General features: G+C 45.5%; 1 protein-coding gene and 1 pseudogene across 2 annotated transcripts in view; one reads left to right on the top strand and one right to left on the bottom strand.

Moving 5' to 3' along the window:
• Positions 1–27,186, bottom strand: part of Eefsec (eukaryotic elongation factor, selenocysteine-tRNA specific) — a 197,277-nt gene that overhangs the window by 160,221 nt on the left and 9,870 nt on the right. The gene's annotated exons all lie outside the window — the stretch shown is intronic.
• On the top strand, positions 9,471–9,920 carry LOC110549583 (dynein light chain 1, cytoplasmic-like; annotated as a pseudogene).

Raw genomic sequence — 27,186 nt, forward strand, 5'->3', positions numbered from 1 at the left:
ACCTTGCGATAAACCCTACCCCTACCACTGCATCAGTGTCCCCTTCCTGTGTACCGGTCCTAGTGCACAGGCTCTCAGTAACCCAACAAGGTACTTGTCATTTTGTGCCCATTAATAGAGGCCACCCAAGGGCCAGGAATGAAAAACATAATTTTTGAACAAAATTTCTCTAAGTCAATTCTGTCCATACCATCACATGCTTAAACAACTGACTATTCATCTGGTAGACTGCCTACAGGCATGAAAAAATGTTTGCTGAAGTACTGAATGGTGTGGGAAAATGCTCAGGGTACAGCATTAAGGTTAAAAAGCAGCAGAAGAAAACTGCCCAAATATACAACTTCAACCATGAAAACCAGTCCATTATTATTTTCTTATAGTTTTGCCTATTATCAAAAAGTAATTAGAGAAAACAACCTTACATTTCAAAGAAACATGAAGGCTACTGTAATCTTGTGTCACAGAATACATTCTACCCATACTCACACAAATCACACTTAAGTAAAAACTCTACCTATAGAGTAATGTGCATGTGAAATCAGTGTAGAGGGAAACCCTGTGCCCATGCTCTTTATCTGCTGATTGTAACAAATGAACAATTTCATTTGGCCAGGCACCGTGGGTTTTTTGGTTTTGTTTTTTTGAGACAGTCTTACTATATAGCCCTGGCTGTCCTAGAATTTGCTCTGTAGGCCAGACTGGCCTTGAACTCAGAGGTCTTTGCACCACCATGCCTAGCAGGGTACCTTATCTTTTCAGTTATTTGAGATGACCTATGTCAGAAGAGAAGTATTATAAATCACCTTTTTACTTCCTTTTCTCTTTAGAGACTGACTCACACAAACAGTAGTCATAGACTCCTCTCCGGCTCTCCTAGCTGCAGTACAAACCTACCCACATGAATAGGCCCCCACAGACAGGCAGCAAGGGCAACCTCCTGCTGTTCTGAACAATGCTTCTTTGCTGGGACCCAGACTTCTTCTGAACGAGTGACATGTACTTTGCTGGGAGAAGGTTGAATTCTCCCTGTGTCTCAAGAATCCTCTATCCACTCTCCTCGACATGGCTTTACCATCCTGACTCCATGCCCAGGCCCAGCATATCTTTCAGGATGCTAGAAGGCTTAGCCATTGAGAACTGACTGGTGGAGGGAGTACTTAACTGGGAAGTAAAGAACCAGAGGCAGAAGGCAGCACAGCCAGGCCCACCTGCGTCTGGCAGGTGTCTGGGGAGGAAAGCAGCTCCAAGCAGACTCTGGAGTGTTTCTCTCGGCTGTCACCACATACAGTATTCAGTCCTAACACAGAGACTTCAGTTTCCATTAGGAGACAAATAATTATCCAAGCCCCACTTAGTGACTTTTCGAAGTATGTGTGCTGTTAATCATCCACACCAAAAACTTGGTTCTGACACTGTGCAGCCGTGAAAAGTAAACTGTGGTTGGGGTATCAGAAAAATATTTTCAACACTTTAACATTCAAACTAACAGAATGAAGGTAGGTTTCTTTCATGTTTCCTCAACTCCAAAAGCCTCGTCCTTAAGCTTGGAAATGAGTCTAGATTAAGAATCTGGAGAGAGGCACAGAGGTTAAGAGCACTTGTTGCTCTTATAGAGAAACCAGGTTTGATTCCCAGCACTCACACAGTGGCTCACAGTCAGATGCTGCAGTGGATCTGATGACTTCTTCTGACCTCAGAGTACACAAAGCGTGCACACACATGGTACACATACACTCATACATGCAGACAAAACACTCATATACATAAAATAATAAAGTAAATAAATCCATAAAAGAATTCAAAGTGCCAGCAGGCACAAAGATGCTGTTCAGTGTGTATTACACAACTGCCACTGGGAACCACACAGTGGTGCAGAAGTATGGCAAGGAGCACCAGCTGGCCACAGCCTGATGCCTGGCTGCATCAATGCAGAGGTCTTCTCAGAGCTGTGGGCAGACTTTTGCCTGAGAGCAGAAAGTGACAGGCAAATAGAGTTCACTACAGACATGGGGTGGGGGGCGTGGTCACTGGGAATGACCACTGGCAATGGGATAACCAGGGAGAAAACACTCTCTAAAAAGGAAACTAGATGTCAGCCACCTGCAGCCCTGGAAGTGGCCTGTTGACATCTTCATCTGTCTAGATGGCGACTCCCATGTGCTTGCACTATGTACGCTACTGGAAGGAACTGGAGATCTTTTTCTACTCTGCCTTGTAGTTGGTATGATGCTTCGTGTTTCAGAATCCAACACAAGCAGCACTGTAAGCACTCACACATACTATCTGCCTCTGTATAGTTGATGAATGATGCCAAGAAGCCCCGCTCATTTCAGTTGCTTTCTAGAACACGTGTGACAAAAACTCCATGGCCCATAGGTTTGGTGGAGAGTCCCACAAATCCCCTGAATGGCTTGGCCACATAGAAAGAGGCTAATAACTTGCCACTGAAATGACCACTCTGCTTCTACCCAGACACTGCTGGTCTCTGCCAGGAAAAGAAATGACGTCTGTAACAGAGATGGTCCTCAACCTGGACAGAGCTCCTCCACCTCCTGCTAAAAAGACCAGGAAGCCCAGTGAGGCTCAGAAATTCTGCCTTGTCACTGTGTGACACATGCCATGAAGATTCTCTGGCCTTGCCACTGTGTGATACATGCTGTGCATTTTGTGAACTGGAAATATTCCACATCCTAAGAAGCAGCAGAGAAAGAGCAAAGCATGAACTCTTCCCCAGCAATGTGGGCTGGGGAAGCCCTGTGGTGGCCTCACTTTCCATGTTGGTTATGGTGAATCTTTTCTTCTTCCCTCTAGTTACCTGGCTAGAACAGATTCCACGTGCTGTGAATCATTCCATTTAAAATGTGCTTCTCCTGCCCTCCCACTCCAAAGGAATCCATTTTGGCACCCAATGAAACTTTGTTATGGAGCAGGGAAGACCAAAGAAGTGAATAAGCCATGTCCAAATCCTGCCCATCAATGAGCCTATGTCCTCCTACCCCCACCCCAAGAAGTCACTTCTGTGGCTGTGGTTCCCTACCAGAGAGCTGTAGTACCACCCTTGTAGGGCCACAGTGAGGTTCCTATAAGACAGCATTTTGTAAGTTATGTCAATATGGTAGCTGGTACTAAGTGAAGAAGTTAATATATTTTAACAACATATTAAAAGTATATATATGTGTGTGTGTGTACATATATATATATATATATATATATATATATATATATTAAAAGTATTATGTCCACACAAGTAACCAGGTAAGCAATCACCCAAAGACTGAAAAATCACATGTGGGCAAATGAGCAAATGCATGGGAGAGACCTGCAGACACCGAGTTGCAGCACAGTGCAGTCCTCCTTTGGCAGGACATTTGGTCGGTGCTGGCTCACTCAAAATGCAGCACCCACTACCAAAGCTGTCTGAGAAGCTTAGGCAGGACTTCACACAGGGAGCTGCAGGCCTCAATCCCACAGCCTCTTGGAAGCTAACCTACATATAGCTCTTTCTTCCCAAGGCAAGAGAATATTATAACTAGACAGGGTGCCTGCTAACTCTCCCAGACTCTGACAGGAGTGCTCCCAAATGTATGTCAGTGAAACAGCTTGGGGCTAACAGATTCAGGGAAGCAAGACTCAATAGCTGACAGTCTGCATGGCCTCCCTGGGGACATCACAGATGATAATGTGGCCCTTTCAGCACCCCCCACCCCCCTTGCCCCAGCCATCTGTCCTAAGGTCAGTAGGGGTGGAACCTAAAATCTAAAACCTGGGTTCTTTTCTGTGATTTTGAACAGACCCCAAAGAAAGTAAGAGGCTGGTGGCTTCTAAAAGAAAAGCATGCCAGGACCCAATGCGCTTATCACTATTGCAGAACCTCATCTGCACTTTCCCAAGAAGAATAATACTCTCAGGAAAGCAGATCTCCTGCCTCTTAGGTGCACTCTCCCCAAAGACTCCACCCTCTTCTTCCACCATCACTTAGTAAGTACTGGGGAATGAGTACATCAATCCATCCAAGAAATGAGTTAGAAGATTAGGGAGAAGGCCAGGAGGGAGCAGAATATACACCACAGGTACAATGGTCCAAGAGCAGAGCACTTGAAAGACCAGAGGACACCCTGAGCATCCCAGGCTGTGCTCCAGTGCCTGTCAGTGCAGGGGCATCACTGGAGAAAGGGCAGGAGTGGGGCTGGAGAGATAGCCATTGAAGTTGGGAGGTGGCCCAGAATTCTCCAGGCATGTTCTTCCTCCACTGCAGGGGCTCAGGTGCAGTGACTATAGGCTTGCAGCACACACTACGATGGGATAAGAGCTCCCACAGGGCTGATGGTCTCCCACACTGACATCTGATTTCACATTAGCCCAGGAGCGGGGAGGCAGACCACCTTTCAGATGCCAAGAACTATGCCCAGAACAGCAGGCTTCAAGCCAGCCTAACTAGAGACTACCCTTCCAGAGGCAACTTTGCTGTTTCCACTGTCAGAAAGCTACCCACACCACTATACCCAGTGTTTAATTTTAAGGAAATAGCCTTAGGGCTAGTGGGATGGCTTAGTGGGTAGAGGTGATTACTGCTCAGGCCTGGTAACCAAGTTCTATCTCCAGAACCCATGTAAAGGTAGAAGGACAGAACCAACTCTGCAAAGTTGTCTACTGGCTTCCATGGGCATACTATAACTTGTGTGCTCTGACCCCACATCATACATATATACATGGTATATATGTGTGTGTGTGTGTGTGTGTGTGTGTGTGTGTGTATGTGTGTGTGTGTATACACACACATACATATACCATTTTTTAATTTAAAGGAAAAAAAGAAATAGTTCTCTCTTAATTTTTAGAACTTGCCTTTCCTCCTTTAAGGATAAGTTTAAATTGTATCCAGCAACCCTACTCTTAGGTAAACATCAATAGGAGTTGAAAGGACCTAATCCTCCTAGACTCATGGTTCCCAGCAACATATTTGCCTCACTTTCAACCAAACCAACAGATGCACAGAAAGTCACAATGTGCTGGATATACACTCCATAAAGAGGGAGGAGATCCTGACACCATTACAACAGGGGACTTCTGAGTACATTACACTAAGTGAAATAAGCCAGTCAGTCACAGAAGAACAAACAGCACATGCTTATCCACAGTCCTAGAGTAGTCAGGCTCCCCGGGAGAAAATAAGATGATGGCAGCCAGAAGCTGAAAGCACTGGGAGCTGTGTTGTGCAAGAAGGTTCAGATTGGTGTCGAGAGGAAGGTTTGGAAACAGAGTGGTGAATGAATATTTAACAGTACTAAACTTAAACACTATTGAACACTTAAAAGTGGTGCTGATGGCAACTTCCATCCTTTATTTTACTACAATAATACCTCACACATTTTAAAAAGTAACACAGAAAAAGAGCAACATTCTATGGCTGCCATGTCCAGGTCAGAAGGCAGCCATGAAGAAAAATACTCACTGAGCACTGCAGACCTCTGGGTCTTACCTCATGCCAAAGAAACAAAGTTAGGTTCACAGGTTTGTAAAGCCAATGCTCAAGAGTCTGAGGAAGAAGAACCCATGAGGGAGGATCCAAGGCTACTCCTTCTGGATGGTGATTCCATACCTTGACATGCCCCCACCCCCAGGTCACCTGGCCAGCTCACACAAACCCACTGTGGTAGGAAAAGCAGAGCCACCTCACACACAGTGTCCCATCACATAGAACTCCAGGAGAGATTAGAGAGACACCACGTAAGTAGCTAGAAAAGCACTCTGTACCCTTGAGCACACAGACCCTTATGTCAGAAGAACCAAGAGCCCTTGGAAGGGACAGAGCCAGAACACTGCAGATGAGGAAGCCCCACCAAGAAGGAGTGCGGGGGGGGGGGGGGTTGCTGCTGCAGCTGCTGGCAACATACCTTGCTTGTACAGTCAAAATGCACAAGAGTTTGGAAATAGTCAATTAGATGTGATCCTGTGGAACACTAACACCAAAGGTCTGGAGTGGGGCGCATTAGCTATGCATTCCAAATTCCTGATTCCAGGCCATCCGCGAGGCAGAGACTTTCCCATCTACTACAAAGGGTCAACAGTACCATGGCCGCCAACTTTCGCCTGCGGGCAATGTGGCAGCTTGCCAGGAATCTAAAAGCTGCACCTGATTGGCATAAAACGAAGTCAAATGGAGTCCCTTTCATCTTCGCCAAGGAAGAGGGGCCCTGAAGCCGCCCTGCCTGCCACCCGCCTATGCACCCACCAGGCCTCCTGGAGGCAGCAACAGAGCTCTCAGCCCTCTCCCTACACCCATACCTCACACCCTCAGCCAACACCACCAGCCTGTTTCCTAACTTGCATTTCCTCCTTCCTGCCCCTCATCCCTTCCCACAGGGTACAAGTGCTAGTCTCTAAAACAGTCTCCTGGGATTCTAACTTCATTTCTGTTGCTATGATCACAGTCTGACCAAAAGCAGCTTAGAGGAGGGAAAAGCTTATTTGATACAACTCTATGTTACAATCTGTCACTGAGGGGCACTCAAGGCAGGAGTTCAAGTCATATCACATCCAGTAAGGAGCAGAGAGAGAGGGACAAATGAATCCTGCCTGCTCACCAGGTTGTTGCTTATGTTCAGCTAGCTTTCCTCACTCACAGTCCAGGACCACCTGCCCAGGGAACAGTGCTGCCCACAGAGAGTTGGGTCTTCCAGCATCAATCAACAGCCAAAACAATAGCCCACAGACAGGCCTCAGGCTAACCTGATCTAGACAATTCCTTAGCTGCAGCTCTCTTCCCAGTTGACTCTGGGTTTCGGCAAGTTGACATTTCAAACTAAACCATCATGCCTGTGCCTCTCCCTTTCACCCCACTCAGAAAACCACAGATCTTCCCTTCCCTGCCACAAACCCTTCAGTAACAACCACTTCCTCCAGGAAATGTCCTACATGTCCCAGCCCTAGCTTCACCAGCTGTGTGCCAACCTCATACCTTTGCTTTACCTTCTGAACCCACTGAATTCAACAGGTGTCCAGGAACCTGTCATCTATCTCCAGGCAAACTTTAACTTACCTATCAGGACCCGATACAAATGGTACCTCCTTCATGAGGCCTTCCCCAACTCCCACTACACCCAGTGGTTTTATAGTTCATGCCCTTCACACACTACTCTCAGCACATTTGCTTCCCATGCTGACTCTTACCCACCAACTCCAAGAATATACGTTCTTGAGGGTGAGGTGGCTCAATGCCCAGGACCCCACATTTGTGAGAAATAATAGGTGGCATCTATCCTAACCTCATGGGTCTGTCCACTGATGAAGGGCTTTTTTTCTTCTTCTTCGTCTTCTTCTCATGAACTACACCAACAAGGAGGGCTTAAAAAAGGATCCCAGTTAGAAAATGAGCAGCCTATGGGCTTCATCTGATCAGGGGGTCTAGGTCTTTCCATGAATGGTCCTTGGTTGGAGCATCAGTCTCTGCAGGCCCCCTAGGCCCAGAGTTTTTTTTGGCTCTGTTGGTCTCCTTGTGGAGCTCCTGTCCCCTCCAGGTCTTTCTATCTCCTCCTTTTTCCATAAGGTTCCCTGCACTCTGCCCAAAGTTTGGCTATGAGTTTCAGCACCTCCTTCGATACTCTGATGAGTAGAGTCTTTCAGAGGCCCCCTGTGGTAAAGGGATCAGGGGCTGTCTCTGATATAAATTCAGTGGCTGGCTCTTTGATCATCTCTCCCTGGGGGGTGGAGCCTTTCCAGGCCACAAAGGAAGATGATGCAGCCAGCCTTGATGAGACCTGATAGGCTAGAGTCGGACAGATATCAGTGAACTAGAGGAGAGGCATAGGAGGAGAAGGGTGGATGGGATTAGGAAAAGATGGGGGGGCTACAGCTAGGATACAAAATGAATAAATCATAATAAATAGTAAATAAATAATTTTTTAAATGAAAAAAGAAAGGCCCCCAGGGCCTTCAGAAGCCAGCAGAAACTTGGGATGCACAGCTTCATCCTCTTTCATACTGTTACTACCATGCAAATTTCTAGAACACCTAACTTCCTGTCTCCTCTTCCTAAGTTCCCACATGGTTGAAAGAGAAAACAGATTCTCCTGCAAGTTGTCAGAAGACAACTTACACGTATACATAAATTTAAAAAAAAATCTTTCTGCCACCCCCACCCCAACAGGGCAATCAAAGCTAGGGATGGTGACACAAGCCATAATCCTTGTACCTGAGGCAGGAGAATAAGAAATGTAAGGTCATCCTTAGCTATATAAAATCCTGTTTCAAAAGTAAACAGGGCTGGGGTTTGGGTAAGAGTTGGGTGGCTCACACCATTAATCCTAGCATTTGGGAAGCAGAGGCCAGTCTGGTCTACAGAGCAAGTTCCAGGACAGAGGTACACAAAGAAACCCTGTCTCACCACTCCTCCCAACCCCCCCCCCAAAAAAAAAAAGCAAACAGGAAGAAATTCAAGCCAGTAGTGGCACACACCTTTAAACCCATTACTTTGGAGGCTGAAGGAGGTAGATCTCTGAGTTTGAGGCCAGCCTGGTCTACAGAGTAAGCTCCAGAATAGCCAGGGCTATACTGAGAAACCCTGTGTCAGAAACAAAATAAGAATTGGGAAGTAAAAAGAAAGACTCACACTGAGGGACAACAGACCTTCAGCAAAGGTGGCAACAAATGTACTGGGACAAAACTTCACGGGCAAAAGAACAGGGGCCTCTGTCTTAACCCACACAAAACTAATTCAAATGGATCAAAGACTTCCATGGAGGAGCTCAAAGTAAACTGGGCAAAGGCATGCACACCTTAATCTCAGCACTCAGGAGACAAACAGGTCTCTATGAGATTGAGGCTAGCTAGCCTAGTCTACATAGCCAGGCCAGCCATGCTACACAGTAAGACTTTGGGGAGAGAGAGAGAGCTAGAGACACAGAGAAACACACACACACACACACACACACACACACACAGAGAGAGAGAGAGAGAGAGAGAGAGAGAGATAAAACTATAAAACTCCTAATAAATTTCCACTAAGCTCCTAGTAAATCTGTGTTACCTTGGACCATGCAATGGTTTTTTAAAATATGACAGCAAAAGCAAACGCAAGAAAAACGAACTGAGCTTGTTCAAAAATTTAAAACTCCTGGCTTCAGAATCAAGAAAATGATGAGCTGAAGAAATAGTTTAACAGTTAAAAGCACTTGCTGGCTTTCGCAGAGAACCTGGGTTCAATTCTCAGCATGCACAAACCTGTAACCCTAGTGCCAGGGAATCCAATATCCTCTTCTGGCCTCTGTGGGTACCTGCCCTCATGTGCACAAACCCACCCCACACATATACACATAATTTTAAAAATTTTAGTTAATCTTTTTAAAAAGAAATATTATGGTTTAGATGCACCACGGCTTCGGTAGCGACCGGCTCCACTCGGCTGCTTGAGCGGCACCAGCACCTTTTCTAGGAGCTCGCAGGAGCTGGCTGGCCCCTGCTCCATGGTAACCATGTGCAACCAGACGGCGGTGATCAAAACTGCAGACATGTCGGAAGAGATGCAACAGGACTCGGTGGAGTGTGCTACCCAAGCGTTGGAGAAGTACAACACAGAAAAGGACATTGCGGCCCACATCAAGAAGGAGTTTTACAAGAAGTACAATCCCACCTGGCACTGCATCATGGGGTAAACTCCAGTAGTTACGTGACACATGAAACCAAGCACTTCATCTAGTTCTACCTGGGTCAGGTGGCCATTCTTCTGTTCAAATCCGGTTAGAAGCACAGCTGTGCCAAACACCCAGGGACCCATCCAAACACAAGGACTGCATCCTAGATCCAAATACCAGAGACTGAATCTTCAGCCTTGCTAAGGGAACACCTCGTTTGAATCTGTTGTGTTTTGTACAGGGCACCATCCTCTGTACCTTTGTGGTTATAAACTAATTAGTAAAACAGCATACATTTGTATTTATTTTCTGGTCCATACTTCTGTACCCCATTTTTTTTTTCTCGCTTAGGCCATTCCTTTAAAAATAAATCTGTTGGAGATGTAAAAAAAAAGAAAGAAAGAAATATTACTCAACCATTAAAAACAAGATCATGTGTGTCTGGCATAAGAAGGGAGATGCCACTGGACACTACAGCAATGATCTTAGAAGGAGAATAGGGTTCTGAGAAGCTAAGAAGAGGACTGAGGGTAGAGAGACAATAGCTACAAGATTCAAAGTGTACCTACAGTAAGAGTAGATTCCAACTTCCTACAACTGTAGTTGACAATAGCCAAGCAGAGAGGTCCTTGAATGTTACCTGTGCAAATGATGGGGAGATGTTTGAGGCAATGGACATGCCAGTCATGTGGATACCATCAGCACTTTACACCCATGCTGGAACAGCATGCTGCACCCCATAATATGTACAATGCTAAATGTCTGTTTTTCAAAAGTACTCATTTGTTTTGTTTTTGTTTTATAGTGTAAGAGGACATCTTACAGAAGGAAGAAGGAAATATTCCCAACCCCCACATCTCTTAAATAACTATCTGGAATATATTAGAAAGTAAAACAAAGAAAATTCAATTTAAAAACAGGCAAAGAACTTGGATAAGCAAATAAGATGATATTAATGGCCACACAAAAAGATGTTCTTCGTCCTTAGCCATCAGGGAAAATATAAATCAAAACTACAATAAAATAGACATTGGGATAGGAACAGCACAACAGATAAACAGGATGAAGGGACTGCCAATGTATACTGCTGAGAGGAATGCTAAATGGTAGAGCAACCAAAACTGGTTTGCAGTTCCTCGTAAAGTAAACAGTTACCATAACACCCACCAGTCCTATCCAGGATAACTTAAAACATATTCAAACACACACACAAAAATTGTATCTGACTATTCACAGGCCCATTCCTTTTTAAAGCTGAGTAATATTCCTTTTTACTGATACACCACATTTTAAAAACTGCATTCATCAGTTGATACACACTCGGATTACTTTCGCTTGACTATTATAAATAATGTTGCCCTTCATTTTAAACAGGATCAGAAGACTACATCATGACTAGTAACATTCCAAAGATCAAGCGATAACATGAGAAACGTAATTTAATCAAAGCAAAACAAGACCAAAAAAAAAAAAAAAAAACCTATAGAGCTGGTTATAAATAAATATCCTGAGAGGTACTTATGTGTTTAATAAGGAAAAAGTTCTGACACATGCTACAATATGGATAAACTTGAAGACATTATGCTAAGTAAAGTAATCCAGTCACAAAGGTAAAATACCACTGATTTCACTCATGTGAGGTTCCTGTGTAGTTAGGTCCATACGAAGTAGAATGGTTGGTGCCAGAGGCTAGGAGTGGGGAAATAGAAAATTAGTGCTAAGTGCAGCTTGGAAAATGGAAAAGTGTGGATAATGGGTGGCAGTGATGGTCACAAAATACTATGAAAATCAATGAGCATGTAGAAATGACTAAAAAGAAGCCAGCAAGACAGCTCAGTAGGCAAAGCACTTCCTTAAAACCGGCAGACCTGAGTTCCATTCCCAGAATTCAGGTAAGGGGGACAGAACCAACTCCACAAAATTGTCCTCTGACCTCACAATCGCTCCATAATACATTTGTGTATTCACGCATGCTCATGTACACACAAACACACACATACACAAGCACTCAAGTAAACTCGTACACATTGTGCACAAGCATGCATACGTATGCACACATACAACAACATTTTTATTTTAAATGCTTAAAAAGGAGGTTCTGCTATGCATATTATACCACATTTTTTTTTACTCTGAAGGACACATTAGAAACAGGTGTGAAGACCTCACGTGACGTCTCCCAACTTGGCACCTCTCTGGGAACACTGAGAGAGGCCCAGAGTAGCTGGAGATGGTTGAGTGATTCAGAGCACTGGCTTCTCTTGCAGAGGACCCAGCTTTAGTTCCCAGTTCCCACATGATGACTGATATCCATCCTTAACTCCAGTTCCAGGGAATCCAATGCCCTCTTCTAGCTTCTACAGGCACAAGGAATACACATGGTGCACATACATACATGAGGACTAAATACTTACACACATAAAATGAAATAAATCTTAACAACAAAACATACTTCTTAAGGAAAAAAAGTGACTGGGAGCTGCATGCAGCTGGGGTGCACCACTGCTCCCACAGCATGCTCCAATAGCCTCTCAGCACGGAGAAGCCTCAGAAGGCCCCGCCACCAACTTCACTTAAGGTAATGCTCCACGTAATTACTTCTCACACAAGGGGTACAAAGTGACTTTATCCAGGCTGCCCTATGAACATGTTCTCTCTAGTAGTGCATGGGTAAGACAAATGAATAATAATTTTAGAAACCCAGTAATTGCACGTAGAGAGTTTGCTGTGTGCCATGTGAGGGGCTAGAGTGACACAGACAGCACTCTGCCCAGCAGAGATGAGGGATCTTCCTCTCAGTAATCTATCCTCCTCTCCTTCCCTCATGGTGTTGGGGCTGGAACTAGGCTCTGCTCACACTAGGCAAAGGGCCTCCAACGGAGCCCAGCCACGGTTCAGGTTTCTCTTCAACTCAAGAAGCAACACTCCAGCCTTTCTGCTGAGGAAATGTAGGACAAAGCTTCAGACCTATGGGACAGAGACTCCATTGGCTTGCACTGTCAGCTCTGAACTGACAGAAGCAGAGTCTCCTCTAGTACTGACAACTTGGAGCCCACAGATGGGGGGAGCGGGGGTCCCACTTTTCAGATTTCAAGTCACATGCCAGTTAGAAGGCAGGAACTAAGTCTGACCTATCAGAGGTTCAGAGGATCAGATGAGAAGAATGGGTCAGCAGTGAAAACTGGCAGGTCTGGTCACCCTGCCTCTACCAATCCCAACAGGCAGACCCGAACACCCTGTTTACTCAGGCTTAGCCGAAAGCTCAGGAAGGTTGCGTCATCTGCCCAAGATGGCTCAGCTCACATATATATGGTTACATATAAACAGAGGATATATATGTAACTGGAATTCACGCCCAGATCAGTGGGATTTCAACAAAGAACAAGACTATAGGGCCCTAGGAGGGGGAACATTGCATCCAGGCACATGGCACAAATCTGCAGTTCCTGCACTCAGGGGGCTGAGACAAGAGGACTGCTTGACCCTGGTTATCCAAAGTTAGTCTGGACAACTCAGCGAGAAATTGTTTCCCCTGCTCCTCCTCTCTGACTCTGCTTCTGAGCAGTGACCAGCCTCCCTCAGCAGCTGTCTAGAGGTTGTCAGGGCCTCTGCTGGCAGCAGGATGGTGGGAGCCCTTTGGCTTCTCTGAGAAGAAAAGTCAGTAGAGTCTGCACAGGGGCTCTGTATGCAGAAGAGGACAAAACAGTGCAAAAGAAGTAACCAGCACTGCTAAAAGCAGCAAATGATACCTCACAGGTCAGCTACAGAGAGGACAGTGCCATCATAGAGATGCACAGTGTGGCTGCTGCCCACTGAAGTGTATCACCTCAAAGTCACCAGAACCATGTATGTAACGCACATACCTAGCAAGGGAAAATTAGGAACCTAGGGCTCCAAGACAAGAAGACAGAACCTTCTCTCTCTTTATATCCATGCTAGTACACTTGAACTGTCTAACATCTACATACATTAGCTAACTAGAAACCCAGCAGGTAAGAGCAAACAAACAAATCTTGGATGGATCTCTCTTCTACTACTGAGTTTGGGGTAGTTATCATCCATTGCCCCCTTTACTTCTTTTGTGCAAGACAGAAACACATTTGTCCTCCTAAAGTCTGTGGTGACATTAACAGACAAAGAGCAATGGCTACAGCAGCCCGCTTCTGTCCACAGGGCAACGTGGACACCTTCGCTCAGGGAAGAAAGCCCTTAAGCATGAGTCACCCCTGTGCTGCTTGCATTCTCTTCCTTATTCCTTGCACATCTCTAAATTTGAAAACCCCAGACTAAGAGTACTGAGGCCTCTTCCTGCCCCCACCCAAGCTGTGGAGCAGCAGTGAGTGGCTCTCCAACAAGAAAGACCCTTCAAAGGAGAGCCTTCAAAACTCCTTATCGTAGCCTGTGCCGGCTGCTGCCAAGTTTTACTTCCATTTTATGTCAAGGCTTCTTGTTTTGGTTTGGTTCTCTCCTAAGTCAGGATAGAAGCTGGAGGTCTTCCTTGAGAACTAAGAACCATGGCTGGAAGCACAAAAAGAGTTCAGAATGCCTACTGCCTGCCAGGAGCATGTGATCTGCTCAGAAGAATGTCGGCACAGGCTGTGGGTCGAGATGGGAGGACAGAAAACAAACAGACAAACTCAGAAAGCTCTCCACATACAGAAAAGGGTTCGGGAATGGGAACAATGAAAGCTATTCTCCCAAGTATTTTATCCTTCATCTGAAGTAGAAGGGCTGTGGCATTAAATGGAAAAGGCATAGCCCCACAGGAAACCCTGGAGACCCTTTTCCAGGGAGCCAGCCACACACCCACTCATGCCCAGGCTAAGTCCCTATGTCACCTTCCAAAAGCCAAGGTCATTCAGCCATACATCCCAGAGCCATGTCCTGAAGCAGCCAGAGCTCCATGCTTCTTACCAAAGGGAACTGCCACCCGAAAATCCCCAAATCCCCAAATTTAAGCCAATGATCCAAGCTAAACCTCCAAAAGGGAAGAGTGTCCACCTATTTCCTCCTGGTGCTTTGCTGGATAAAATCTGGCCCTCTGTTGTGGTTACCCTCAAACATACAGAACAAAGAGCTGCACCATTCCAGGAACTCTAATTTGTTCATTTTGAAGTCACAAAGATTTTTCAGAGGCCAGTGTTTCTGTCTGCTTGAGCCAAGCAACATTTCCCAGGCTGCACTAGTACGGGATCTCGGATCTTGCACTTGGCATCATCACAGTGTTGTGCATACGTACAATCTTACTTTCCAGTGTAAAGGGCAAGAAACAGTGTGAAGCAGGCTCTTTGCCCACACTACAGCACAGCCACCATGTACGACGAAAAAATGCACAGCATGCCTCATGAATTACCATGTGGGTAAAGCAGGTGGGAGAGGTGTGTGTGTGTGTGTGTGTGTGTGTGTGTGTGTGTGTGTGTGAGGTGTGTGTGAGTGACCTTACAGGGCACAGCGAACTCAACCCCATATTCAAGTCCTTTTAAATTTGTCATTTTATACATTTATTGCATTTACTTATTTATTGTGTATGTATATGTGTCTGCACACATGCCATCCATAGTGTACACGTAGAGGTTGGAAGACAATATGAGAAAGTCAGGTCTCTCCTGCCACTATGTGCAGCCTAGGTATTGAACTCAGGCGTGGTGGCAGACACCTTTACCTGATGAGCCATGTCCTTGTCTCCCCAATTTGTCTTTTTAAGGCTTAGTCTCACCACAGCTGCTCTGGTCAGCTAGTTCAGTGAGTACTTTTCAGCAGCAATAAAATTTCTGCCCAAACAATGTGAGCAAAGAGAGAAAATCACAAATAACCAAAACATCAGTTCTTCTCAGTGTTGGGCATCATGCAAGCATCAGATAGAAGATATTTCCCCTCCTACCTGCTTGGTTGGCTAAAATCAGGCACCCTGAGTTGGCTACCTTCAAATATGAATCTCAAACAATAGGTTTTTAATCTACCTGCAAAAAAAAAAAAAAAAAAAAAGAAAGAAAAGAAAAGAAAAAGAAAAAAGTGTAAATCTTGAGAAAGATTCTCTCTGCCCTGATAAGACAGTAACCTACCACCTTGCTGACTCAAGTGTGCTTGCATATTAATTGCTTTAGATCCCACCCCCATCCCTGCTGAACTGGCTAAACTGAGGGCCAAATTCGATAACCCAGCAGCCTCAATGCCTCACCAAGATAACTTTGCATGTTTAATTTAAAAGTACTGATCGCTTTTAAATAAAATGCTAACGCAAGCCTGCTTTCTGCCTGAGCCATAGCCTAGTCTGACACAAGGTGCCACTTAGAAGGCTGGGACTGAGCAAGCTCCCACAAGGAGGAAAACAGCCTGCCATCTCTCTTCCAAATGACATCTGTTCTCCCAAATCAAACTTTTAAAACATGGCCCTTTAGGTTAATTTCCCTGATACAGAGGCAGTGAGATCTAGCCATAGATACTCAAATATTATCTACTCCAATTGTATCTTATTAGCAAGAAACACACAGCCCTCTAGCCAGTGTGAATGCCTGTGCTATTCCAGTGCAACTGACCCAAGGCATTTTTTCCTTTCCCTTTTGTGACTGTGTTCCATGTTTGACCCCTCAAATTTATTTTAAGTAGTTTTACAAACAGCTTCCTCTTTCCCTTCCTCCCAATACAGGCAGCAGCTCACGTTTCTGCACACAGAACATGTTTTGTCCACCTTGGGAGGAGACGCAGCTTCAATACAATATGCATCAGACACAGGTCCCACTCATTCCGGAAACTGAAACAGTGTTGGTTCAACTTTTATTTCAAAAGAACAGTTCAAAATTGTAGCTGTGATTCCCACCCTGTCTAGCATGTAAAAACAAGCATCTTACTTGCCTGTGTTCCAACGAAAATGCCTAGAAATGTATGTAAAATCCCAGCTTTTCTTCCCCGTTCAGCTGCACGCCACGCTAATCACAAGTGACTCTTTTCAAACCAAATATCCAAAGCATGTAACAACAGAACCACGAGGATAAAATAACATGTACAGTAACAATGGGGACCAGCGAGTAACAATGCCAGCACAAGCAGAGAAGCCTGGTGTCTGCCGTAGAATAGCAAGATTTGACAGCACAGGAAAAGAAAGTCCATCTGAACTCTGTTAGAGCTGTACAAACTCAACATGAATTTCTGAACCACTGATCGACACATGCCATTTTGTCCTTGGATTTCATCTTCTATGCATTCTCTGGATCCACAAAGAAACTTCATTCAGAAACTTCATCATACACTAAGTCTGAGCTAAACACACTAAGCAGGAGCTAAACTTCTAGGACTCGAAAGCTGGTGGCGGCCACTAGGGAAGCAAACTTACAGTTCTCAGCACCAGGGTCCAGACTGATTATTCCAACAACTTCCAGTTTCACTTTGCGTGCTGCAAATTTTTTCAGACAAGTAGCATTTCACCATAGGGAAGTAAGGTGGCTTGACTATTTTAAATCTCCCAAAAGAGGCAATGCTTTAAGGTGATTAAAAAGCCCTGCCTCAGACATAATAAAATCTTCACGGGGAAGTCCCAGCCCATGAGTCTGCATTACGTGACTGACTCGGAGCAGCTTCACTGGCTGCCTTGCATCTTGCTCAGTTTCTCCTGTGTGCATGTGCAGGTTACCCACAGTCTGTGCTGCTGACCATTCACAGCTGCACTCTCTCAAATTCAAACGTGTGCCTAGCTCTCTTCTGCCTGCCTTTCTTCCACATCACTCTGTAAAATCAATCTTTCTATTTTTTATAGATGTGTGTGCATATATATATCTATGCATAGATATATATAGACATATATAGATATATATGAGCCTGTCTTCTAAGACAAATTTGACAAAAAAAAAATACGCCTTTCTAATTGTAAAGAATGTAGGCTGACTTTCTGCTGGGTTTAAGCAAGCCGCAGGATGCAAGAGGAAAGTGCGTGGGAGGTTCTTCAGAATCTGATGAACTGATAGGAGTTCCTGCCATCCCTAAAACGTTCCTTACCATCCTCATTTTCAAAAATCTTCACAGACATGCAAATGTGGGCAACTGAAAGTCATCAAGGCCTTAAAACCCGCATAAAGGTTGAACGCTTTGTGATAGTTAAAAGCTTTAAAATTCATCTTTTATATTTGATGCATCTGGATGTGAGTATGTCCCGCAAATCAACAGCAACCTGGAGGAGCGGCTAGTCCCTAATTGAACTACTCTTTTAGAAAAACATCCCAAAGTTTTATGAAACCCTCACCCTCACTACACTTACAAACACTGGCCTAGTTTAAGCTCTTATATATTAAGCTATTAAGGGCTTCTAAAAACCTGGTTTTAAAATAGCAAATCAGGAGAAAAATAGAGTCCCAAAATTTGTTCATATAAATTCATTTGTAAGTCTGTCTACAAGATTGACCCATGGTTCAGTGCACTCATATAAACTACAGGGAAAAAAAAAAAAAAAAAACCAAACCTACAGGGTTTTGGAGAAATGCTTCCACACTTATAGCTGGCAATGGGCAGTCCCAGGAGGCTAGAAAGCCTTATCATAGTAATGAAAAGAGCAGCAGGGGCTGCAATTATGTTTACTACGCTCATACTGTATACAAAGATATAGGTCTTCTCATCTTCAAAATGGTTCTTTCTTGATTTTGAAGACCATGAAGTTGAGGTCCAACAAATTTAGAATCAACTTGAGATCGCACAACTAACAAACACTGAAGCCAGGACTCAAATTCTGTTTGCCCAGCCCTCAGCCTCAAGTCTGCCAACTACACCATTTGCCTTTATGCTGCTCTGTGCTGTTCTGTTTGTGGTTGGAATCTCTTCTTTGATATCACACATAATATTTTTTAAAAAGGTTATGTTCCTTACATCACACATTCCAATGACCAGTGCCTATAGGCTTCAAAGTAACACAGGCCTGAGATCCCTGCAGACTGGCCTCTCCAAAGACCAAACACACTGGTTTTTCACACACCAACAGCCCATGTGCATCTTCTGGGCAGCTGTGGTGAGACTGAGCCTTAAAAAGACAGAGGAGACAAGGAAATGGCTCAGCAGGTAAAGGTGCCTGCCACCATGGCCTTCCTTTCCTAAACTCCAACCACATTCGTGACTTCAAATGTGTTAATTTAGCCTCAAGCACAGACAAACCTGTATCTTACACATGGCATCAAACACTGCTCATCTAGCATGTCTTCCCACCAAAAGGGTAGGGAGCTTTTATCAAAGATTTATTTTTATAGTACATTCTGATAAGGATTTAAAAACTAAATTATATCTGTTATAAATTTACTGAGTTAGACAAACACTATGTACAGTGCTTCACTAGTGGGATTCTTCTCTTCCTCTTCCTCTCACTCTCTCTCTCTCTCTCTCTCTCCTATTCTCCCATTTTGAAGATAAGAAAACTGAGGCTGACAGCCTCCTATTCTCCCATTTTGAAGATAAGTACAGTAAGGTGCCCCTAGCCCCAGTCAGAGCAGGGCAGGGCACACAGCTGGGCCAGTACCAAGGCTGAACTGTGTGTCCATCAGGAGCTCCCAAATGATAAAGTTTCCCTCCCTCCTTTTGAGAGAAGAAAGACCTGGCAAGCTTCCCTCTGCAAAAGGCGTTCCTCCAAATGCGACCATGTCTTTTCCTTCAGGCTTTCCAGAGCCTGCATGTGTAGGGCTGGCAGAGCTCATATACCTGGGACTCATTAAATGGCAAGCAACTTTGAATCAGTTCTTCCAGAGAGCCTCCACCTGGCCCAGAACCTCAGGCCTGCTTTACCCAGAGGTATAGCCCATCCACATCCAGCCTCCCCCAAAGCTCACTGACTCTGCTATCACCCTGTAACCATCCACCACCCTGGCTAATCCACAGGAAGTGTAAGAGCACACTTGAAAAGCAACAAACAGAACTCTGCACAAGCCAGCACAGGGCAGGCATATGTGAAATGGCCCTTGAAATCCACCATACATGCTGGAGAGGAGACCAAGACCACACAAAACAAAACAACCCCAGCATCAGGATATCTCCAGAACATGATACCGAGTTCCCCAGGGAGTAGCATAGAAAAAAGTAAGGTCTCTATAGGGCCAGCAGGAAAAGAGAAAGGAAAGGGGGTAAGCAGGGGAGATCCAGGAGACTGAGAGAGAGAGAAGAGGAGGGAAGGAGAAGGAGAAAAAAAAAGAAAGAAAGAGGAAAAAAGAAGAGAAGAAAAGGAGAGGAGAGGAGAAAGAAAAAGAAAGGATCCCAATGAAAACACCAGGCAGGAAAGACAAGCTTTGTCCTTCATCCTGCTCAACAACCAAGGAAAGCAGGGAATGTATTTTCCCTTCCTCTTCTTCACTTAAAAAAAAAAAAATCATTTCCTTCTCTGAAGCATTGCTCTTGCATGTCAGTGCTCTCTCCCGCTGCCAGCAGTGCTGAGGGAAAGGATGTCTGGCTGGCCCAAGAACCCTAAAGGCAGCTATATTCTGGTGCTAAACCCTGCAAGGCTCCAGGTCTCAGGGACAGGGATGAGGACCGCAGTGTCCATTTACTGGCATCCCAGTTGCTACCGCTAACTCTCACACACACCTAGGGTATGTCTCCTGATCTGGTAAAGAAAGCACTTTACAGAAATCTCTTTTCTGTGGTCACAGGCTGGCTTGTCCAACATTTCCATCTAAGGTCTTTGGACTTCATTCGTAGGCCTACTGCACACACACACCTCTTTGCTCCCTGTGAAGATCCAGAAGTAGACCTGCCTTCCCTGATTCCCAACAGGTCTCAGTGCTTTAGGCACAACACACAAAGCTTATAGAGTGAGTCAAACACAGAACATTAACTGACCTCAAGATCTAACAGGAAACTGAAAACTGCCTCAAAATTGCACAATCTTCTTGCTGACCAAGACATACAAGAGGAGCACAGCGATGCCTGTGGAGAGAACTCCTCTTCAGACCAAGTCCATCTACATCCCAGACAGGACAGCACCCAGAACATTCTCTCACAGGCACATCTTATCTCTGTCACCACGTCTCTCTGGTGTGCCCACATATTGTTTGTTGCAGGGTCAAGTTCATTTTTGCTCCACTATCAGCTGACAGTGACCGAAAAAAACCACATAGCATTCAAGAACTAACTGGAAATTACTACATCGATCATGGGTCCCAGTCCTGATTACCAGCCCTACTATGGGAGTGAAAGGACAAAACCACCCAGAGCCACACAGAAACAACTTCTTACCCCTTATAAATGAGGCTCCTTTAGATACTGAGGGCTCAAGAATTTTTCAAAAATTCTGTTTCAGGAATTTTTTACAAACCCGATGTAGCAAAATCTTTCTTTCAGACCCAGATCCATGCAGAAGTCAGGTAGGTCAAAGAAAAACTAGTGAGGAGGCCACCCATTAACACTACACTCAGTGCTTTCACATTCACATTTAAATTAAGAGTCATGGATCAATTAAAGACACACGGGATGCCATACCTACCCCACCGCTAATGTGGCACCTCGTTTACAAACATATTCATTGGAAGATATGATTACAAAAGACTAGAAGAAGACATCTGAGTTCATACAGGGCCCAGGCTGGAATTGCCCGTCTCCTTAATGGCTATCAGGAAACTGAAGTGGTGGGCAGCCCTTTGCATGTGGGACTCACTGTGCTTTGCCGCAATATAACTTAGAACCAGCAGACATGCTCAAGGCATCAAGTAAATGAGCAATATGGAGAGAACCGGCTTGTCTCCAGTCAGGAATCAGGTCCTTGTCTCTATCCTCAACAGCCCTCACTACTCCCGACACTCACACCAGTCAGGGCCTCTGCTCTGTGCGTGAGCTTCATGGACATGCTCTTGATGCAAGAACTGCCTTCATCTGGGATGCACAGGCACCTCAAAAGAGGCAGATGGTTCCCATGGGGATGCCAAGACAAGGTATGGCCGTTCCTATGCCTGGTCTCCCTTTGTTTCCTCATGCTGCTCTGTCACCTGTAGTATGTCATCCGTGAGTGGGGCCTGGCCCACTCTATTGGACACCAACATCCTAGAAACACCTGAGATCAGGAGGTACTGATAGAAGGAGGTGGGGCTCTCAGTTCTGTAGCAGCTGAGATCTGGTAGGGGCAAAAGCTCCATCCAGTGTGTGTCCTTCTGGCCTAAAGTTGAAGAACTGAAAATGGAGAACTGAAAATGGGCAAACCTGTATAAAAAGGGGGCATGGCCAATCTCAGGGAACACCAGGATGCAGGGAAGCCACCTTGCGGGGGGGAGGGGAAAGGAGTATAAAAGAATAAAGGGTGGATGGCTGACATCTACACCTTCAAACACTTTAAAAGTTAAGGCAGATAATCTTTACATTGATGTGAGGGGGGGAATACATTTGACCCCTTGCTCCAAACAAAAATCTGCCCATCTGGTTTTTAATTAGAAAGCCGTTGTTTTGCTTCTGCAACACCATGTAACCTCTGCCACTGTCCTACAAGACTTGCAAACCATATTTTCATTGATTAAAAAAAATTAAAAATAAACATTGAAAGAAACAATATTTTTCTTTTTTAGGGAAAAGAAGGCTAACAAGCAGCAAGGTTTTGAAAGGGTCATGTATTTAAAGGCATATATGAGAACTCATCATGAATGGCTTACAGTTTATTTTGTCTTGAACACATCTGAGGTCATTCTAACTATGCTGACCTGTGAACCTGCACAAGATCGCCTGTCTGAGACTGTAAGCAAACACTGCCCTCTTGTGCATCAAACAGCTCCAATCAGCACAGGGATATTTGCCCACACCCAGTGGATGGCTTTGGAGTAGAGCTGGGTCTCCAGCCTGGTGACTTGTCAGGAAGAAGATGACACACATCTGTTGCCAGAGTGTTTGCTTCGTGTCCCCAGATTGCCTTCTGAGGCAGATTTTGAGATAAGAAGAGGGAAGACTCAGCTGGAGAAATCAGACTGAATGCAATGGACTCTTATGGCTCCTAGAAAACACTCCTCAAAAAGCTATTGGTTGTCATGGGAACTTTTATTATGTACTTTAAAAAACTGTTAGAAATGATTGATGAACTTACAATAATGAGTAAGTAGCACTTCCATTTATCTAAGAAATCTGCATGGGGGAAAAAGCCCCACTTGGTTCCAAAGGAGAAAAGGGGAACAGAAGACCCTCAGGTTTCTGTTGCTCTAGTGGATCCCACTAAGTATAGACACAATCACTTCCTGGAGACATAAGACTAAGATGGCATCTCTAGAGAGCTCTAAGGATATCAGTTACTATTCCCTTGTTTTGAGAAAAGGAGGGCTGGAGAGATGGCTCAGCCATTAAAGGCTAGGCTCACAACCAAAAATATAAGAGAAAAAGAACTAGGGGTGTGGCTCAGTGGCGGAGAGTTTGTTCAATCGTCCAATGCTGCAACAAAAACAACACGAAAGAACCTAAGAAAAAGGTAGAAGACACCACATGGGTCTAAGACCAGCAACACCTGCTCAGCAGCAAGCTCAGGGGAAGGGGCTGGGTTCTCTGAAGTCAGCTTTAAACAATAAATCATCAGAATTTCAGCACCTACTCTTCTGCACAGCTGAGAGCCAAACCATAGCAACCTTAGTTCTCCTAAAAAGACAAAATCTGTCCCAACCTGATTGTGTGTATTACCTTCTGCCCAGGACGCCCTGCAGGAGGGGTTGAGGTGACATCAAGGGCAGAATGAGTAAGAAGACAAGCAAAGAAAAGAGTGTGGCCAGGTTCTATCTGCTCACTGGCTCTGTGACTGGATGCTTTACTTGACATTACTGCTGTCCACTCAGGAATGCTTTCTTCCCACTCTGTGGCTGGAGCCAGAGATGCTGTGTGCCAGTGTCTACTGGTCACACTACAAAACAGAGACACTGACTAACTGCTGCCATGCCAGAACTGCCTGCCAGCCCTATTTCCACCTCAGCCCACTGCTCTACAGGAAAGAGTAGTATAGTGTTCACCTAGTACACACGAGGCCCTAGAGTCAATTCTCCAAGACTGCAACATAAACAACATAAAGAATTTAAGGAAAGGGTAGCCAACACCCACATGAATCTGAGGCCTGGTAACAGAAAGTGACAGGACTAAGGTCACAGAAAAGCCAGGAGAAAAAACAAAACAAAACAAAACAAACAAACAAACAAAAAACAACACAAAACCTGGTATGGCCACACACCTCCAGAGGGCTAGCGTGAATGTCTCTGTGTCCGAGAATCACAACATCCCATCGCTTATCCTCCAGCCAACCCAGTACTCACAGAGCCCAAGTGTGCATATCTGCCTAAAGATACCTGTGACTTCCTGCCACCCACTCTCCCCCTTACAAACCAACCTAAGCTGGCCCTCAGAGCCCTTGTAGGTGCTGCTCCTCTGGCATGTTGCACCTATCCTGAATTCATCAGTGGCAGGCTCCTATCTTCTCCAGATCGTACTTTCGACCCCACCGCTTCAGACAGGTCTCAAGGAGATACCCAAAGCCAATAGTCCTGTACTGTCCACAGTACTGTCTACAACTCACAATTCTTCTTGGTTTTGTTTACTTGTTAATACCTGCCTCCCACCTGTCTGGAAAGTTAGGGCAACTTCTACCTGGCTAGCATGCAGGTCTCTCAAGGACTACTGAATGAACTTGATTAATATGATGGACCTCTTTTTCTGTCATCAACCTTGCAGAAAAAAAGTCACCTAGCCCTACTTTTAGGATAGTAAGAAGCCTAAGGAAAGAAACAAGCCAAGAAGCCAAACGAGGAGTTTCAGCAGCCCCCAAGCCTGCTTCAAAGGGTAGCACACAACAAGCAAGATCCAGTCTCAATCACCATATATCCATGAAACCAGCACCAAAGCCCACGAGGACCTGTGCTGGTACCATCATGGTCACGTGAGAGAAAACAAATGAGGAGTGAAGGGTGAACAGGCAAGCTGGTGGAGGGAAAGGCAAGCTGGAACAAGCATCAGGAAATCTTGAACAGCGACAGGGCCCAGCAGCACCAGAGTTCTCCCAGACGTGAGGGATCTTCTTGCTGACCCCAGGAAATTCATTAGTATGTGGTCATTTTATACTCATCAGTGGAATCCCATATTCACCCTTGTCTTCCCAAGTCCCTAAAATCTTGGCACTCCGGGATTTCACATTCCACAGGCTTGCCTATCGGAGCCAATCACCTCCTTGGCCATGGTATCAGACAGGACATGGTAGAGCTGAGGTTGCCCACTGGATAGCTAGAGGCCTCTCTCCTTCACCAGCATCAGCCATGGGCTTGCATTATGCTCATTTCCCCATCCCTGAGCTCTGGGGCAAGTTTTAAAGTTCCCCTCCTGCCTCAGAATCAGGTCTAAATTAATACCCTTCCTCAAAAGAACGCCAGTAGCAAAGTGAAAACAGACGCACCAGACAATGCCCTTTGAAAGCCTCGGCAGGGGCAGCGGGTGACAATGCAGCCAGTGGCTCCGAAAGAAACCTTAAGGTTAAAGGTTCATGAAGGCAGAAGAATTACCAACGTACAAGTTTGTTCAAATTTCCTCCTGCAGATTTAAACAACCAGGGTCAAGCTGAAGATTGCCGGCAAAACCCTGTGAGATGACGCAGCCCTTTTGAACTGCATGGAGAAAGGAAAATACACAGCCTGGGAGGGATCTATACTATAGCCTTTAAAAATGTTCTTGAAAGGGTCAGCCCTGCTAACTCAAAATCAGCCTGCTGAAGGATGTTTGAATACTGCTGCTCTAAAAAAAACAGGGCTGCTGGGCCCTCACTGTGTGCGGCGAGCCACACCGAGGTCGCCGTGTTCTCGGCATTAGTGTGCTGACCCTCTGTGGGCCGTGAAATTAACCATCAGCATGGCAGAAATCTGCTATGAGTTAAACTACTTTGCTACGCAAAGTGGCCTGAAAATGAAAAGTGAGGATTGAATTTCCATTGAAAGATTAACTTGTCTAACCTCAAGGCAGGCTTCCTCCACTGTTGAACTCTGGTCAGTCCCTTAAAGCACCACAGGAGTAGGGCTGCTCGGTGCAGGCAGTAGGAAATGGCCTCTTCTTCATCCATCCATCCGTCCACCGTTCATTCAGTAACTCCTGAGTGCCTGCATGCATGTGTCGGTTATTCACTGGGCCAAGTCCATCCTACCCCCTTAGAGGCCAAGTTAAACGATAGCAGGCCCCAGCCTTCCAACGGCTCACCCAGTAAGTACAATGAGTGAGACGGAAGAAACAGATTCCTAAGAGCATGCACAGGCTGCACAAGCCATCAAGGAAGTTAGCTAGTCAAGCCTGGGAGGGGGACAAGGAGGCTCCCTTAGGAAAGCGCTTGTCATCAGAAGGCACAGCCTGAGAGAGCAAGTTCTGTCTGTGCAGAAGTTTCCAGACAGCGTCAACGCAGTCCCAGAGGGAGAAAACACAAATCAGGAAGGACCCCATCAGTCATGATGAGGGTCTCGGGCTTTCTGCCATCAGAGAGCAACTGAAGATGTAAGCGGGGAGGCATGGAAGTTGTCTAGGAAGAGTTCCCGGCTGCAGACTGGAAGATAGTAAAGGGAGCTGACTGACTGAGCTCAGCCAGTCTGGAGCTAGGTCCAAAAGCAGCAGTTGCACTGATGGAACTGCTAAAGGTACAAGGCCAGCAAGTGATTCCTGTGAGAATGAGGAGGGAAGACAGGGCCATTTCACAGGCCACAGGGCACTAGGAAGGCAAGCAGGTCAAGGGGGTGCTTGGCAGGCATGCAGACCAAGTAAAGAGCAAATCGGGAATACCAGGGAAGACAGGGACCCACAAGCTCCTTCCCAAGAAGATGCCAGCCCCTTGCACCAATCCACACATAGGGAACAGCACCAATCCTTGTCTACTGAAGGGATGTAGAACAAGCCATTTCTCAGTCCATCCAGTGCTGCACTGTCAGCTGCACTGAGTTGAAATCTGTTTTCCCATGCCTCAGCAGCACTAACCTCCATGCAAATGCTCAAAACTACCCAAGGCTCATGGCCACTCTTCTGGGCTACACAATCACAACATTACTATCTGAGCCTGTTACTGGCTTCCTCTTTCGTGAACTCCATGCTCTGGTCCCGCTTTGTCTGTCTGTAGATGCTGGGTCCTCTAGCTGAAATGTCCCCTATCTTCTTTGCTGGTAAGCTCTCAACAACATCCAACAAGAAATCCTGTTGGAAATGTGGCTGTCCTTCACAGCAGGTGGTCAGACTATGCAGTAAAAGGGCACTGGCAATAGGGAACACCATGCCTAGCTGGACTCCAATCCCTGCCAATCGTGGTTTTCTAGTCTCTAGGTGTCAGGCAGAAGTGTTAAAGAAACAAGGCCTTCTTTCTTAGGTCAGTCCTCCTCCTCCAGGGCTAAGCTCTGCAGACCATCCCTAACCTTGTCCTAAGCCATCTTCCTAGAACAGAAAATACCTAACTACACACATACTGGGTCTCTGGTGCCTGTGTCAAAAGAACCAAGGAAAAGGACTCATCTGGAAATGACCACAGTGGAGTCTTCAAGTGTGAAATACAGTGCAGGTGAGCAGTTTTAGCTCTAATATCAAGGTCAGATAGCCAAGGGCAGCAGCCATAGACCTCTGGGCTTTAAACCTCTTGCAA

The sequence above is a fragment of the Meriones unguiculatus genome, chromosome 5, assembly GCF_030254825.1.
Source record: "Meriones unguiculatus strain TT.TT164.6M chromosome 5, Bangor_MerUng_6.1, whole genome shotgun sequence".
Taxonomy (NCBI): Eukaryota; Metazoa; Chordata; class Mammalia; order Rodentia; family Muridae; genus Meriones; species Meriones unguiculatus.